The following is a 14619-nucleotide window of genomic DNA, read 5'->3' on the forward strand; positions in this document are numbered from 1 at the left end:
CGTTAGCAAGCATCAGAAGTACCTGGAGGGCTTGTTAAACACAGATGGCTATGCCCCACCCTCTAAAGTTTCTGATTCAGTTGGTCTAGGGTGAGGCCCAATAATTCGCATTTCCAACAAGAACCAGGTGCTGCTACTGCTGCTGGTCTCTGGGGATGATACTTTGAGAACCCCAGCCCTGAATTCCTCTCTCCCCATGTTTTCTAACTCAGTGCCTCTCGAACTTCAATGTGTATTCCACTCACCTGAAAATCTGAAGGCATAGATTCTGATGGAGCAGGCTGGAGTGGAGCTTGAGTTCCCACATTGTTAACCAGCTCCCAGGTGATAAGGATGCTGCCGCGGCCAAGGCCCATATGTTGGGAAGCAACGCTAGGTAAGCAACTGTCTTCTGGAGCTCTGCTTCTCTCGATAGATGTCTCTTCTTCCTTTATGTCTTCTTGGGATATTGGGATATTTTGGAGGACCTTCGAAGAGTTGGGTGCCAGGGACTATCACTCTAACCTACGTTTCCCCTGGTTTCATTGGTCCGGCCAACAGGAATCCAATGTCTGTATGCCAGAGGCAGCTTTTGTCTAAGCTTTGGAGGGGAACTTGGCCTTCCTTTATCCCCCTTTGCTGGAGGGACCCTTCCCCAGGACGCTGATGGGTATGAAGAAGAAATGCAAGGGGAGAGCACACTGGTAGAATTTGCCAGGTCAGACAAATGGACCATGTCTTTCTACTAGAAGTCAGTTTCACTGAGGTTGTAAAGGGTGGGGATTCAATGGGGAAGAGCAAAGCTTTCTCCCTTTACAAAAGAACTGCTGTGCAGCAGCACATTGTTTAAGAGCAGGAGCTCTGCCTGGGGTTAAGAGACACAGACTCAAAGCTTTCAATGATCAAAGCTTTAAATGAAATAGCATTTGTAAACTGTTTACTTTACCACAGTGCTTGGCCCTTGGTGCTTAATGAGTGACAACTATTGTCATTTTTTAAATAAGAAGAATCAGAATCAGAATCCACATCAGAATTCGCAGCATGAAAGCCCATAGAATAAAAATCCTATAGGATTTTTCAGCCACTGGGATTTCCTATTCTCCTAGCTCAGCCCGTGGCTCATGAGATACTCAGCTTGCATATTTGTTAAATGAAAGGAAGGAACTATACAAGTCTGGGGAAATTGGTAGGTGGGGCAGATTTGAATTCATAGAAATTGTCCAAAAGGAAAGAATTATGGAAAAACCTGAATTCTTGAAAGTGTCGAGTTTCAGGCCCTGAGTAACCTTGCTCAGTTTATTTATAAAATCGGTCACTACCACTCCTTTACAGGGTTATTGTAAGAAATATTTGGTTAATTGTAAAGCATAGATCAATATTACTTTAATAAAGTGGAGGAACTACCTGACAGGTCATTTGAATTGTGGCAACTTTACTGATGAAGCTGAGAGTGAAAGTTTCCAGCCCTTAGGTTTTGGTCTATTGGATTTGCCTTTTCAGCTGGCTCTTGCCTGCTGGAAAAACCTCTGAGGTTCTTAATATTATTTGCTAAATAGGATAGGAGCCTTTTCAGAAGGTCTGAGTACAGGTGGGTGAGCAGGTAAGGCTCACCTTGGTTGACCAGATCGGGAGCCCCAGAGCATGGCTGGCAAGAACAGCACTCAGATCTCCCTCTCCACCCTCTCCCCAGCCTAATGCATCTCATTTATTGTTAATGCTGTTTCCACCGGCTCATTTGCAAATAGCCTGAATAAAACATCAGAGCAGGTGGGAGGGGTAGCCCTCTCTGTTTTCTGTGACTGCCTCTGTCACATTCTTTCCCTCCTTCCCTTCCTTCAGTCCCTTCTCCCTTCATTACTCTGATTAACAATCTTTATCTAATTGGCTTGTCCTCAAACAGCCAAATACGACTTCTGGGCTCTTGCAGGGATGATGAGGGGAAAAAAAACTCAGGCAGGCCCAACATGTTTTTGGTTTTTGTTTTTCTGGATGTAGAATAAAGACAAACACTGAATTTTCCCATAACCTTAGAGAGGAGATCTAGGAATAAAGTGGCTGCCCATCCAGGCTCATCCCAGGGAACTGCCTCAGGCCACAGGAGGATGGCAGAGGGTTAGCCCAGAGCAAGCCAGGCAGCTCTGATATGGCCCCGTGGGATGTGAGGGCCCCATGGTTGCTACCGCAGGAGATGCAAATCTGGCTGGAGAGACAAATTTATGCATAATCCTAAAATAAGGCAGATCAGGAAAAACACGGCTGAAAAAGCACATAGTGGGCATGACTCAATCCACACACACATTTGCACAGGAAATATGGTTTCTGCTATTTTCTCTAGTTTAACTTAATTACTGACTATCCTGATTCTCATAGCAACCACTTCCTCGCATTTCTTTATAGCTTTATCACAAAAATTCATCCCTAAGACATTGTAATTTGGCCTTGCCTATTTTTAAGAGTTAGCTACGTCTTTTAAATTTTAACCTACAAGTTCCACCTAGACTTCCTCTTATTCTCTTATAAATTCTTTGTTAAAGAACCTGAGCCTTTTAACCTGTAAAGTTTCCCACAGTCTGGATTTTGCTGATTGCATATTTAAGGAACAGTTCAATACGTTCTTCTGAGCTCTGTATTTCCTGCAAATTCGTAGCTGGATCCAAAGGCCTGATCAGACTTAAGTTGGATCCCCTTGGCAAGATTATAGATGGGTTTGTGTTTTTCACCGGGAGGCAAATACTGTCTGGATGTCTCATTTTGTGTGATGTTAGCAGCAGGTGAACTTCAATGCCTGGATCCATTAATTCACTGGGGGTTGCAAAATGGTGATGTTCTAGTTCTGTCATTTCTTTTTCGTTTATTAGTTGGAATACTTCCATAAAGAGATGTTTCCTCTATGATTTGGTTACCCAATGGTACAGTTCACAAAAGAAAGACACAAGGACAAATACTTGATTCTCTGTCTTTGTCAGTTTTCAAGATGACAAATAGGTGCCTTTCATCTTCCCAAAGTTGCCAGTTTTTAAAAACATATCATTAACAACTCATGGATTTAAACATATTTGATAGATTTAAACACATTTATACAATTCTTATGGACAATCCTTCTTGAAATACAAATGTCCCATCTTTGGTGGTGGGAGCTTGTTCAATTGGCTCCTGAGTCCTTCGGACAAGACCCTGGTAATCTCTAATAGCCTCCCTGGTATCCGGAATGGCAAGATGCATCATGCCCATCTCCTGCCCCAGACCTAAAACCAACCATTTCTCCAAGAAGCCTTGATTTCTTTAAGTGGGTATGGTATTGTGAGACCTCAATCTGGTGCTGCAGATGTTCATTGCTACTCTACTATGAGGTTAGTCATTGTTTTAGTCCTTTTGGTTAGACAGACCTAAGAAGCTGGGGCAAGAGGCATGAGAATTTATACACAGCCAATTCTGTTTGCTACTTTTGAAAGTGCTGATTTTTCTACAGCCATACCACCCTGAATGCACCTGATCTTGTCTGAAAACATTGACTTGTTCAAGCACAATTGGTATATTAGGGACAAGTGGAGCATAACACAAGTTTTATGTTTCGCTGGGTGATTTTATGTAGGAGAATATTAGGCGAATGCAGAAAACTGCATCAAGCCAAACCAAGCCATGTAAACATACATAAAATAGTGAAACAATTGGGAATAATATTCTTCAAAATCAAAGAGAAAGAACAGTCTATATACAAAGGCCTTAAACAGAAACTGCCAGGTCCTTCAGATATGGCACTTTTTACTGCTATCAGTGGCTGGTTTAGCGGTTTCAAACACCACTGCAGTTTCCAGAGTTTCCAGCCCAGGGGCAAAGCTGCAAATGCAGATAAGAAAGCAGCAAAAGAATTTCCAGCAATGACACAGAAGTTAACTGAAGAAGAAGGCTAGACATTGTATAAAGTGATCGATTTTGATGAAACAGGTTGTCTATTACAAGTGCATGCTTCAAAAGGCCTCTATCTCAAAGGCAGGAAAACAACCCAGATCTAAGCCTACAAAAGATCAGGTAACCCTGGTATTTAGCACCAATGCCCAGCAGAGGACAATGAGCCACACCCGTCCACATCTGATGTGACAACTTTCCATCCAGTTTCAGATAAGTCTTCTTCCACCGCTCCACAACAACTGACAAGCTGTGGTCCTTCCAGTGTCCCCTTCCACAAGCAAACTTCAGGCCTTTTTCAGATGAGGTGCCATAATTACTGTATTCACATATTTCCTAACCATGTATATTATTGTGCTACCATTTTTGCTAAATGTCTATCCTTTTTAAAATTTGTCACTGATGAAATTTTTGAGTGTTGTGCCCTTACCCTCATTTTTACTATAAGCCTGATGGTTTGTAATTGTGCAATTTTGCACACTGAGGCGATTTTTTTAGGAACACATATATCGTATTCTAGCAGAACTGAACACACACATGCACACCTCATGAATTCATACTGACACTTCCAATTTAATTTCAGAGCTATATATATGGTTTTTGCTTAACCTATCCTACAGTATATCTGTACGTACTTCCTTCCTTCCTGGTTTTCAAATACATAGGAGATAATAGACAATTTAATTAGTTGTTTGCCATTTTATACACATAGTCTCAAGATAACAATACAAATACTCCCACCACCTGTATAATTACTGATTACTCTCTCAGAGGGGAGCCTTGACTATTCACTTTTAAGAGTTAACAGGGTGAGGTAAAGACTACTCTGGTCTCTTCAGAACTCATGACAAACCCCCTTTGTACTCACCACTATTGTATTGGTGTGATGGTTAATTTTATGCGTCAACTTGACTGGACTAAGGGATGCCCAGATAGCTGGTGAAACATTGGTTTTGACTGTGTCTGTAAGGGTGTTTCTGAAAGAAACTACCATTTGCATCAGTCTGAGTCAAGAAGATATATCCTCACCAGTGTGGGTGGGCAACATTCAACCTAAATAGAAAAAAAAGTGGAGGAAGGATGAGTCCCCTCTCTCTCTTCTTAAGCTGAGACATCATCTTCTGCTGCCCTTGGACATGGGAGCTCCTGGTTCTTGGGCCTTTGGACCCGGGGACCCACACCAGTGGCCTCCCCCATTCTCGGGCATTTGGCCTTGGACTGGGAGTTATGCCATCATCTTCCCTGGGTCTAAAGCTTGCAGATGACATACTGTGGGACTTCTTGAACTTCATAATCATGTGAGCCAATTCCTATAATAAATCTTCTCTTATATCCCTCCCTCCTTCCCTCCCTCTCCCTCTCCCCTCCTTACCCACCCCCCCAACTCTCTCCTTCAGTTCTGTTTCTCTGTCTAATACAATTGGGTAAAATCCCTCCTAGGTTCAACTACTGTCCTCATGGTGCTCAGCTGTGCTTCCCAGTTGCCTATTTGGGGACTGTACTATTCTCAAATCCTTCAGATTCCCTCTCCCTCTCTCAGCTTCCTCTGGCACGTGTGCCGATACCTTGCAGATCTTGAAGCTATTGGTGGTTTACCCCATCTGCTTGTGTTTTGGGGTTTGTGAGGATATTTTGTTACTTAATCTTGTAAATATTATTCATGGATTTTAAATCTTTTGCTATCTAGTTGCTCTATTTTTATGTGGGAATTCTCGTGGATTTAAAAAAATATGCCACTGTCATTGCTGTCTTCCCAGAATCCCTCCCCGATAACCATTTTTTTATAGTTTGTCTTTGAATATAAATATTGATTTTTTTATATTCAGATGTTTTAAATTTTTATTAGTCGGATCTATTTGATCTTCCTCCATTGTTTTCATGTTTACAAAGCCGTTTGGCATATAGATAAAGATCCTCCTACAATTCCTAGTGATGTTAGAAGTATCATTTTATGTATATCTATCTCATCCATTTGGAAATTATTTTGTAAAATACTGTAGGAGGAATATCTAAGTTAATTCTTTTTTCCTCAAATAGTAAATTTCCCCAACTCCATTTATTAAATTTGTAATTCCTCCTTTATTGTAGATCAATTTTAAATATCAAAATCTATATCTAGATTATCTCTTCTTTAAATGTCCATTTTTGCAATTGTGTCACAATACTTACTTATTTCAGCACTATAGTATATTTTAATATCTAGGGCATGTCCCTCCTCACTATTTTTTTTCAATCTTAGTTTTACCCATATTATTTCTTAGTGAATTCCAGCAGAGGGAAAGTCCAAATTCTTCTGGGGGGTAGCCCCTTGGTTCCCTAATAATTTTTTAATTTAAAACATAAATATGTCTGCTTGTTTGGCCTCTTCCAAATAGTGTGTAACATTCCAGGAGGTGCTGTCTGTGGTTGTATCTCAGGATGGGCTGGGAGAACTCATACAGCTTATTCAAAGCTGGGCAAGTAAGTTTGGGGGAAGATTTAAGTCCTGACATTAGACTTGCTCAGTAAGATGATGGGAGAGCCATTGACTTTAGGGATACCATCTACAAATCAGGGTTCAACCAGGAAGACAAGATGTCTTATGGAAAGAGACTTAGCCTTTCCAGCTGTGATTCAAGAAAATGCTCAGCATTGACAGGTCCAAGATGTAGAATTAGTTCCTTCCACAGGTAACAAGAATACAACACCAAACTTTAATTCAGAGAAAATGTTTCTTAAAACCAATAACATACATTTTCAAGACAGCTGGTTGGAGATAGGACAGCAATATGAAGCCATGGAACAGAACAAAACTAATGGAATTACGTAGAACACAAATCCATGATCTTGATCTCTCAAAGTTGTTGAAACCGTCTGACTCACAGAGTCATAAGTAGGCAATAGCAATACAATGTATTTGCATCCTGGAGTTAATTTTTTTTCTACACAGGGCTTTCAGCCCTGACTTTGTGTAAGGCTGACAGTTTATGAATACCTTCTCTTGTCTTCCTGAGACAAAAACAAAATTAATATGTCTAATAAATGGAATATAAATATTCCCATCTTATAAATAAACTTGGAAAAATATTCTGGAATATCTCATAAAGCCTCAGGTGAGAGTCAATAGATTTTATTTTATGTGCAGCCTGTTGTTTAAAGGGATACAAGAAGTCAAATAGTAAAACTCAGCCTTCAGGGAGACGCAGAGATACTAAACAGGAGCAGACAGCTCATGTCTGTCAGCAGTGAATCCTCCAGTGGCCCTGGCCCATTAATCTTTTTTGTATTTTTCTGTTTTCAGCAGTCAGAACCTTCAATGCACCTGCCAGAAAACATATTCACTGGTTCCATTAACTCATTCAAATTCAGAGCTTCGAGATCCTTACGGATGACCACTTCCATCCCCCTCATTTTCTAGGACTAGACAGGAGGCCCACAGTCCTGGAGGGGTAAAAGGACTTGCCCAGGACACTTGTCACAGAAAAGCCAGAATCTGCCAGGTCATTGCTGTAAAATAGCAGCTGCACTCACAGATTTCACATTCTTCTCATTTTGCAGATGGGCCAAATGTCGCCAGCAAGAGGGAGACCACGTGGCCGAATTACCAAGAGAGGTTCTGGGAATCCTACTGGTAAGAAAAGCATATCAGGCTGGAAAGACCAGAGCTCATATGTGGTTGTTTTTGTGTAAACTGCCCATGATGCTCTCTCAGAGGGTGCAGTCCTCTAAGCAGCCACAAACAGAACAAGTAATCTGTGCATTTTAATTACCTAAAGAAAACAATAAACGATTTTAGGTTAAGAGAGCTGCCATAACACCATAACTAAAGTCAATACATTGCTTAGTACATAAATTAATTAGTATTTAAATAATAGAAATGACTATCAATTATAAAACATTACTACAAATTACTTGCTGCACAAACAGCTTCTTTTGCTATTATTAATAATTCCAGCTGCTGATTTGCTACAATTGTAAGGCATAATTTTCCTGTGGATGAACAGCAGAACAGGGTCACAATGCAAAAGCCAAGTGCCCACTCGCTCGGGGGAAGGTCACTTGGTGCCCTTCCCCATTCTCCTGGCCCTTCAGACACAGCTTCTCAGCCTCTGTTCTCTGCTGTCAGAGAAACCTAAGAGAATCAACCATTCAGTGTTTTCCCATTATGGATAAAACTGGCTTTGGTATTAAAATCAAATATCCAGGAAAACACCTGAGGCAACATTTTCTGTTTCTGAGCATGGCTTACTCCGATGAAATCACTCCACCTTGTATGATCAGCTCGGCAATGCTGGGAGGCATATCTTGTGGGGTGGTAGATGACAGGGAGTAATGTGATATATTAGGAGGCCTGAGCCTGTGCTTTAGAAGAGCAGGGTTTAAGCCCCTATTCTTTCATAATCTCAATGTGGAATTTGGGACAAGTTATGTAACGAATTTGAGATTTCATTCTCCCTCTTGTAAAAGGTAGGCTGTGCTCCTGGCCATTTATTTCACAGGGAAATGAGTGGGGATCACTGCTGGTGTTTAAACCCTAAATAGGACAGATGATAGACAATGGAAAACTTTGCTTTCCTTTTCTCATTTAAAATAAGAGTTACCGGTTGACTCTCGGGCTGATTATGATTGGGTCAACCAACTATCCAGTGTGGACAGGGCCCCAGGTCCAGGGTTTGGCTGTGCCTCACCTTCCAGTCCCCTCCAAAAGACACACACAAAGTCAGCTGCTGCCAAATTAGCAAAGTTGGCATTTACTGAGTGCTCCTGGTGGCCTGCACCGTCCTTAGCCTTGGCATGGATTTCTGGTTCAGTCCTCTCGGCAGCTCCGTGAGATAAGCTGTGTATTCCCAGTTTCTACAAATAAAGACATTGAAATGGTAAAAGGTTAAGGTCACAGGCCTAGCAAATGATGGAGCCAGAATGTCAACCCAGGAGGACTCTTAACCACCTGGCTAACCTGGCAAACATACAGTCATCATTCTTAGGGTGGGCTTCTGCCCTGAGCCCCTGCCTCTTTTCCTGCCTCAGTAACCTGCTTCTAACAACTAGGAAGGCAGTTGTCTTATATCAAAGGGCACTTCCAAGCAGAAGCCAGCTCAGACTCCACTTCCTCCAAGAAGCCCTCCAAGGTGCTCCCATAGCAGCCTGGGCTCACCCTATCCTGGCTCTCAGCTCAATCACTTCACAAGACTAGAAGCTTCTGTAGGACAGGGACGATTCATTGCTAGGTCCCTAGTTCCTTACTCAGACTCTGCCACTAGTAGGTAATGTTTGTGTAACAAGTCCACTCTCTCTCTCCCTGACTGATGACCTTTGGGCCCCGGAAGTCCCTGAATGCATCTCCAGAACTCCTGGGCTTGTAATCTCTTCCATCTGGCCAAGGCCCTTCCTACACCTGTCCTCAAAGATGGTTGCAGGGAGCAGGGACAGGAGGGAATGGTTGCCCCACTCTAATTCTCCTGGGTTTGCCTCTGCCATGGTGTGTGGTTTCCAGTGCCTCTTTACCCATCGCCCTCTGCACCCTTCTCCCCCAGAACACTTGCAATCTTTCCCAGACCCTTCCTCCATGGGGCTGGGTACAGTCGCAGCAGATAGAGTCCAAGAGAGTGAGAGGACCCTGGTCTCTGCTCAGCTGACTGCTACCTGCCGCCTGCGAGCTACCCCCACCCCGCGAACCACACCACCCTCTTAAAAGGTGACTGCAATAAAACAGGAAATAAAAAGCAGAAAGCCCATATTCTTTGGATGATCAGTCTTTGTAATGAATGCTACAAGGTGGAACAGAAATAAATTTATGAACTGTCTGAGCTGCAATTTCTTGATTTCAAAGTAATCCAATCGTGGGGAAATGTCAGTTCCAATTGAAGAGGAAAACAAACTTCAGGTGTCTGGTGTTTCCCCAACCTGAGCAGTCGCTGAGGTAATAAATGTGGTGATTGTTTGAGAGCTCCAGAAAGTCCTGTGTTGGGCCCGGTGGACACGTGTGTTTACGTGAGCCTGTGCAAAACCCTTCACCCCTTGACAGCCCATGTTCTCACCATTTCCAGCATCCCTCCTGCCCAACCAGGGAAAGGGGTTGGTATTTGAGCTATAGCTGGTCTGCAGAATTTGGACTCCAGAACACAAGGGGAAAGAGCCTACCATGGACCCTGACAGCAGAAGCCAGGCTGATCAATTAGAGCCACGAGGGCATTCAGGAGGTTCACTGGATCAAGGGGAAATGAGTCAGAAACGGCTCCCAGCCCAGGCTCCTGACAGGCCCCTCATGGACTCTCCAGGGGCCAAGGCCTCTGGGTAGTGCAGCCTGGATGATGAACGTGGTGACCTGCTGCAGGAAAGGGAAGCTGTGCTGCAAGGCATGACTCACCCAGAGGGACCGGGACAGGACAGGGACTTAAAGTGCCCCTGGACCTTGCTTTTATTTGCTTTCTGGACATCTCAGTAAATCACTGTCTGATCTTGTGCCTAGGGCTTTATGGACTCATCTGCTCTGGGGATTGTCTGAAATTTCTTGGGCAAACATCTGTTTCTTTTTTCCTTTCTTTGTTTTTAAGTTGGGTAAATTCTTTGTGGTTCCTTATAAATTCTTTGCCTCTTTCCTCCCCAGCTTCCCCCATAACTGACCACGCCTTCTCCTTTAGAGCACTTCTGTGCAACCAGGATGCTACTCTCTCTGGGCTTTTCTCCTTCTGTTGGTGGCTCTCTGTGGTCCCCTTTGAGGACTGTTTTTTTTTTTTTTTTGTCCTTGAATGCTGGCCTCTTCAGAGTGTTGTCCTCCACATTCTTCTAGCTCTACACACATCCTCCAAACACCCTCCCTGCTTCCACGATAGGACTAGGTCACCTTCCTATGCCTAGGAGCATTCCCTTGTTCCTTGTTCTTGCCCCTGTAATAGCACTTACCCATCCATGTTGTACTTACCCACGGGGAGGGACAATATCTTCATCCTAGTGCTTAGCCACTACGCCAGGGTCATTGTAGGCACTCAATAAATAACTTTTAGTAGTTGGTTAAAGGGTACCACATGGGAATTTGTCCATGAATACCAAGTTTAATGCCTTTGTCTTTCTTTTTTACTTAGAATTAGATAAACTTCAGGTATAAATCAAAAGTGGCCTTGTCCAGTTGAAGAAAAAAAATCTCAGATTTGAACATAACGTTTGCCTTATTCTGAATGGAGATCTACCTATTAATATTAATGCATTAGCACATTTAAAAGTGTTATAAATAATAGCTCATTTCATGTGGCAGACAGTATTAGTTGCTAACTCAATAGCCATTCCCTACTTCTTTTAATAGTTCTGCCTGGGGTGCAGTGTGCCCACCCCCTGGGGAAGATTCCAGATGGGTCCAGGCCAAGTGTGGGATCCCATTCCCCATGGCGGGGTGGGCCTGCGACCTGACTGGCCAGTGAGATCTGAGGTGAAGTCCACTGGCTACTCCCAGGGAAATGTTCCTCTCTGATAAAAGAATGAGCAGCCGGAGGAGAAAGGGTTCTTCTCCCTATCCCCTTCTTTGGTGCTTAGGAAGATGTTTTGTGAGGACGTGATTCTGGTGAATGTGGCAGCCATCTTACCACCATGAGGGGAGATGGTACTGATGTACTGAGGAAGGCAGAGCAGAACAGCAGATAGCGCCTGGGTCGCTGCTGCGCCCAAGCTGCTGTCCCCCTGCTGGAACCACCCGCCTCTAAGCTTTCTGTAAAAGGAAATAATTAAATGCCTTTATTGCTTAAGCCACTATTATGTAGTTATTCATTATTTGTAGCTGAAATAATTCCTGGCACAAATGACTTTGAAATTTACCTTTGAATACCCCTAATTTGTTATTAGTAAATATCAGAAACTTCGCTCCAGTCTGTTATTTAGCATAGTTTTCTTAGGGCCTGAAATGTTTCTACAGCTGTCTTATTGACGTAGCAGCTGATATGCTGGAGAGTGGGACTCTTTGGCATGAAGATTCTACCACCCCTTTTGTGTATTAGCCAGTGCTCCAACCCTTGCTTCTTTCTCAGTATATTCCAAATATAAATGTGTATGTATACTTAAAAACTTTGATACTTAACACAAATATGTAAAGTTAATTTATTCATGTAAAAATCATTCCTTGAAAACCTGACATGTGCCAGGAACTCTTCCATGGATAGACCTGCTTTTTCTCAATCTTGGATGTTTGAAAAACATAGATGGTTTCTGAATTTCACTTGACTCCAAATTTTGTGATACTTCTGGAAAGTACTTGTCCATATAATTGGCAGATCATCATCCTCAGGATCAGTTTTAATGGGTTTTTCAATCTGGGAGCTTAGTGAGATCAAATACTAGAAGATTCTGTTTAGGTGTTTCCCCATTATGCTGTGAGGTTACTGGATCTTGGTTTTCTGAAATTTCATTCATCCAAGAAATAGCAATAAGTGCAAGGATGATACTAATAAGAGCTGGGATACCACGGTAAAGATGACAATCAAGGTTGCAGCTCTCAGTGAGCTGACAATTGGCTCAGAATTCAGTGATCAATTCTCAACATTATATAATTTCAAGAAAATCTTGGAGGCTCAGAACTGAGGAATCTTTGCTTGAAAACCACTAACTCAGGGTAAATCAATTAAGCTTGCATTTTTCTCAGCTCATCCTGTTTCGACAGTAGCTTTCGTTAGTTTATTTCATGAAAATTCAGCCCCTATTTTTATTGCCAATAAGTTAATAGGCTTTATTTTTATATTTTGTTATCCTGAGACATAATTCTTTATGTTCATAGATCAGTATTAGGGGAAATTTCTTTGCCAAGTAATGATCCATGTAGTCATAATAAAACGGAAAAATTTCAAAGGTTTTAAGAGCCAAGAAGAACAAGTAGAGATTGAAGTGGTCCTATAACTGTGTTGTCCAAATTTCCCACTATACTTATTAGCCATTTTCAGCTCTTTCATGATTGAAAATGAACTTTTGGGTAACTGGGGCCAGAAATTAATGAATCTAGCTGAATTTTAGAGCTAGAAAGCATCTTAGATACTATATAATCCAATTCATGCACTTAGGAAACATAGGCCAGGCTGTTGACAGCTCCTGCCCATTCAAAGCCTTCTAGGTCATGGCCATTGATTTCATAAATTACAAACAAGATTCTTGCTTAACCACTTGCATGAACCTTCCTACCAGTCTAAAATTGCTTTTTAAGGAAGACTGAGGCCAAAAGCAGTTAATTTGCTTTAGACAATGCAGTCATTACAGAATTAAGACTAGAACACAAGTTTCCATAACACTCAATCCTAGATTAATTCCATGTAACCAAAAGCATTTGTAAAGTGGGGTTAATAATACCTCCCACACTGGGTGGTTATAAGGATTAAACAGGACGATCTGTGGGAAATCATTATGTTTACCGAGAATTTATTTGTCTGCAGGTAACTTGCCTAATCAAAAGGTGGATTTCTCAACGTACCAGAGGGTTTTCAGCTAGGCCTCAGGAAAGGACTGTGATCAGATGCTGGTGCTTATTCAGGGCTCTCTCTCCATCTCTCCTCTCTGGCCCTCATTGCACATCTATTTGATTCTTCTTTATCTATAGACAAATCTCCTTTGCTTCTCTGATCCATAGATTATGGCCAACTGATTTATGTGTGGGAGGCTGACTCTCTCTCATTCCCCACTGGGCATTCTCAGGGAAGGGACCATACTGCCCACAGGTCAAGCACAGACCAAGTAACTGGGTGTGTTGTGTTAGGGGCAGGGGTCGTGGGGACAGCAGTAGGGTGACCGTAAGTTTGGAAAGTGTCAATGAATAAGTAGTTCTCCTTAAGGGACAAGAAAACCCCCATGATAGGAAAGACTCAGCACAAGCCCAGGCTGGCTTAGAGTTCTAAAGGTTTCCTTTAATACTCTGGAAACCAGGACATCCTACTCTGCTGATTTTTCTTCCCATTCCTCCTCCCATCTCTTTTTCCCCTTGCTAATGCCAGTGGGAGTGCCCAGCATGTTTCTCTTACATCCTGTGAGCAGTGCTATGTGTGATTAGGAAGAACCTGAGTCCAGGTTGCAGGGTGGAGAGTACGTTCTGACTCCAGCCTTTTCTTTTATCATCAGCAACAAATGACAGGGCACCCATTCAACAAATGTGAATTTAGTACCAGCTTACTGTACGGTGCTAGATTCTGGGGATATGGTATTGAGCAAAATAGATAGGGTTCCCATCTTCTCCCCTAAATTCTTGTAAGGAAGTGCATGTTAAACCAAAAGACAACAATTAAACATATAGCAACACTTACTTATGAGAAGTGTGATGAAGGAAGAAAATAAGAGAATAACAGGACTAATTTAGATTAGAGGGCCAAGGGAGGTATTTCTTAGGAAATGATATGTAAACTGAGGCCTGAAAGATAAGTAGGAATTAATTAGGGATGGAGCTGGGGAAAGAGAGATCCAGGCCCAGGTAACAGCATGGCAGATGTCCTGAGGCAGGAAAGGGAGAGAATTGGGCCTTGTTTGGGCTCCTATCATATAGGTTGTGATTACTAGAGGTGGGGAAGAATAGTACTCGGAAAAAGAGGACTGGACAAATAACCCAGGAGGTGTTCTTTACTGATATAAATTATTATACACAGGAGTTTTATTGTAGACTTAGAGAATCTAAATTATTATAGATTTACAGAACCTATCCTCACATAGGCAGATTGTTATACAATTAACAGCCTGGCATTGGAACTTCTTGGAAACTACTGATGCAACAAATGCTACGTAAGCAGAGAGGGACATTCT

The 14619-nt window shown here is 42.3% G+C and overlaps 1 long non-coding RNA gene across 1 annotated transcript in view; it reads left to right on the forward strand.

The window, feature by feature from the left end:
* Nucleotides 1-266: 266 nt before the first annotated feature.
* The window catches only part of LOC123640313, a 90322-nt gene continuing 75969 nt past the window's right edge, over nt 267-14619 (forward strand). The window contains exons 1-2 of the long non-coding RNA XR_006735942.1: nt 267-376; nt 7423-7495. This is a non-coding gene — a long non-coding RNA (uncharacterized LOC123640313). The remainder of the gene's footprint in view (nt 377-7422; nt 7496-14619) is intronic.

This window comes from Lemur catta, chromosome 1 (assembly GCF_020740605.2).
Source record: "Lemur catta isolate mLemCat1 chromosome 1, mLemCat1.pri, whole genome shotgun sequence".
Classification (NCBI taxonomy): domain Eukaryota; kingdom Metazoa; phylum Chordata; class Mammalia; order Primates; family Lemuridae; genus Lemur; species Lemur catta.